We start from the raw sequence: 3762 nt of genomic DNA, 5'->3' as shown, positions 1-3762 counted from the left end.
CAAGCAAGTGCTTGATAAATATTATCACAAGTGGTTTATATTTGTAAGGAATGCTCAGCCGCATCAACTAATTTGCATCTGATCTGTACAACATTCTGTGAGAGGCAGGACATCATACCATTTTGAAAATTAGGAAACTCAGATCTAAAGTGATTAAATGTCTTGCTTGAGAACAAACAAAGCCCAGGGTTTTATTGCTTTAAGACCAGTGCTCTATTTTCTCTGCTGCATGGACAAAGTTCTCTTCAAATTAAACAGTGAAGCCACATCACACTCAAGTGAATTCTCATTGAGGACTGGTTAAAAACAAAGATTTAGATGTGATTCTGGGTGGTGGGTTCCCCACCCCAGGGTTTACAGCCCAGTAAAGTCAGGTTGACCTGCTAGATAATAAAATTCCTGCAAAGATGACATCATTGGTCCTCTAGAGAAGCAGTTGATACTCTTTCTGGGCTGGTAATGGGCAGGTGAGGAGAGGAGGTGAAGGGTCAGGTGACATCTTCCAACCAGCTATCTTGAGGGAGTTTCTTTGCGAGAACTTGCCTGCTCTCGTTAAATGCCCACTTCAATTAAGAAATAACAAAAATTTGGTTAATGACGGAATCCAATATTCCCAACCAAAAAACAGTTCCAGAAATACAGAAATGCAACTACAACTAGAACCTTCTGCCTGTGGAAACAGTAATAACAGAGCACTGATTGCTTCATTTATTTCTTCCAACCATCCACCTGCCCATCCGTGCAGCCCTTCTCTCAACCAGCATGTATTTACTAACGGCCCGACTCTCACGGCCACCCTGGTGAGAGTCTTGTGGCTCATCTGGCCGTCCCAGTTAGCGGCAGCAGAGAACAGCGCTAGGGCCTACTTCAAACCCGGCTGATGGCAGCGCTGGGCCTCTTGGTTTGCCCCTTCCCTCCCTCCTTCTCCTTTAATCCGGGCCAGTGTCCTCAGACATGGTAAGGATGGGGATTTCCCAAAGCACGGCTATTATTTTGTTTCCATATTCAGCCTACCTGGATGCCATGTGTTTAAAACCTTGTTTTTTCTCTGTTTCTCAGAAACAGGCCTTCCCAGAGCTGCCCTTTTGGCTCCTCCCCTGTCATACACAGCTGGCAACACCCATGCCCCTCATCAAAAGGGTAGAATGACTCCCTGGTGATTGCGTGCTGCCCGAGTTAGGAGGTGGCCAGGAGCACAGACATCCTGCTCTCCTCCAGGGACAGCAGGTGGGGGAGGACAGGGAAGGAGGGCAAGTGGGACGCACCCAGCACCAGGAGGCAGGAGAACTGGCTGCTCCCTGCTTCTTTATTCTGACTCTGACAGTAACTCATTTGCACTCAGACCCCAGGCAAGCAGCATCACCTTTCTCTTCCTCACTTTCCTTACCTGTATCTGGGGATGGGCACCTGCTCTAGAAAGGGCCCTTAGAGACACAATATGAATATCGCATTTTGAGAGATTCCAGTCCTGTCTAAAAATTAGTTTATCATCATCAATAAATTCATATAGGGACAAAAGAAGAGTCCTGGTGATTCAGATACCTGATGGCAACCACTTGCATAATGCTTTTATGTGACTATCAAATAAGATGAACTATGATCTGAGGCTGGAGGTTCATGCCAGATAGTCCTAGAAAAGGCTGGGAAATTTGGAGTCCGTCACATGCCAAGTTCATACAACTCAAGGGCAAGTACTTGAAGATGGTATGGCTGTTGGTGCCTGTGGCTCTAAAAAGGCAACATGGTCTCAAAACCTTTAGTGACAGTGTCTTAAAAGGCACCAGTGTGAGAATGTTCATCTGTGTATGTAGGTAGGTCTTTTAAAAATTATTGTTATTAAATCATAGCTGTGTACATTAATGCAATCATGGGGTTACAATGTGCTGGTTTTATATATAATTTGAAATATTTTCATCAGGTCTTTTTATGATTCTTTATCTCTTTGTGCATTCTTCACTGTTTATCCCTGAATCTATACCACATCATTTATTTTTGGATCACTCTGTCATTTTATTCTCATTTCTCTCCTTTTTTTTTGAGACAGAGTCTCAAGCTGTTGCCCTTGGTAGAGTGCGTGGTGTCACAGCTCACAGCAACCTCAAACTCTTGGGCTTAAGCGATTCTCTTTCCTCAGCCTTCCAAGTAGCTGGTACTACAGGCACCCACCACGACACCCAGCTATTTTTTGGTTGTAGTTGTCATTGTTGTTTGGCAGGCCCAGGCTGGATTAGAACCCGCCAGCTCTGGTGTATGTGACTGGCTCCCTAGCCGCTGAGCTACAGGCGCCAAGCCTCTCATTTCTTTTGATACCTCTCCTGTAACCAAGGCATAATTCAAAAACAAGGTTAAAACAGCAACAACACTTCAAGCTTCGTTGTTCTTATTTATGTTTATTGAAAGAGTTTTAAATATCTGTGCTTATTTTTAAATTGATGGGTAGAATATTTAATAAGTGGTGAAACCATCAAGCAACAAAGCCTATTTTTGGCCAACACACTAGAGTTTTTATTTTTATTTTTTGAGACAGAGTCTCATTCTGTTGCCCAGGCTAGAGTGCCATGGCCTCAGCCTAGCTCACAGCAACCTCAGACTCCTGGGCTCTGGGGATCCTCCTGCCTCTCCTGACTCAGCCTCCCAAATAGCTGGGATTACCGGGGCTTGCCACAAGGCCTGGATAATTTTTCTTTCTTTCTTTCTTTTTCTTTTTCTTTCTTTCATTTTTTTTTTTTTTGCCAACATGTCATAAAGAACCTTTATTACATTACTCTCATTATAGCCTCTTACACGTCCTTGCCAGATACCCTGGGAGCAGATGCTATCAGGGCTGGGGTTTTTGACCCTTCTGAGCTTTCGGAGGAGATTCTGCCTCTGGCCTGTGGTTGTCTGAGCAGGAACCTTCTGGGCTGGAGCCGTTTTGTCTGCAGTGGTCATCATTTTTGCCAGAACTTTAGCAAGTGTTTTTTGGGGGAGAAACTTTCAGAAGAGCTGCCTTTTGAAGTTTCTTAACTTCATTCTTGATTATTCTGTTCCTTATTTTCTTTGCCTTCATATTTTTTAAATGATCAAAACTTGTCATCTTAGCTTTCTTTTCTCTGGCTTCCCTCTTCTTGGCCCATCTTGTGGCTGTCCATTTTGTATTTATACCTGCCTTCTGCTCGGCACTGTGTGGGAAATTGAGGAGAGAGTCTGTGAGCTGCATGCATTTGAAAGGCATGGCCTGTCTTCTTACCTGAGTGCAAGGTCCATCAGCCAAAGCTCTGTTTTGATCAATAACATCTACAATCGCGACCAGCTTTCCGGCATGAGGCCCAAAGGAGACATGGGCCACTGAGCCAACTTCTATGAAACACCTGAACACCATTTTGGCAGTGTCCAGCAAGAAGCAATTTTTCTTTTTTTTTGGGAGGGGGTTCTATTTTTTTTTATTGTTAAACCATAGCTGTGTACATTAGTGCAATCAAGGGGTACAATGTGCTGGTTTCATATACAATCTGAAATATTCTCATCAAACTGTTCAACGTATCCTTCATGGCATTTTCTTAGTTATTGTATGAAGACGTTTGTATTCTGCCTTTAGTAAGTTTTGCCTGTACCCATTCTAAGATGCACCGTAGGTGTGGCCTCACCCATTGCCCTCCCTCCACCGTAACCTCCCCCCTCCCTTCCCCTTCCTTGGCCCTTTCCTCATAGCCTTGTGCTATAGTTGGGTTATAGCCTTCATTTGAAAGCTATAATTTAGAGAAGCAATTTTTCTTGCTCTTG

At 43.9% G+C, this 3762-nt stretch overlaps 1 pseudogene; it reads right to left on the bottom strand.

Annotated features, from left to right (window-relative positions):
* Positions 1–2780: 2780 nt before the first annotated feature.
* LOC128588702 (60S ribosomal protein L14-like) lies at positions 2781–3361 on the bottom strand (annotated as a pseudogene).
* Between the last annotated feature and the right edge of the window lie 401 nt (positions 3362–3762).

This window comes from Nycticebus coucang, chromosome 6 (assembly GCF_027406575.1).
Source record: "Nycticebus coucang isolate mNycCou1 chromosome 6, mNycCou1.pri, whole genome shotgun sequence".
Taxonomy (NCBI): domain Eukaryota; kingdom Metazoa; phylum Chordata; class Mammalia; order Primates; family Lorisidae; genus Nycticebus; species Nycticebus coucang.
Note: the sequence above shows the minus strand (reverse complement) of the source record. Positions and strands in the feature narration are given on the sequence as shown.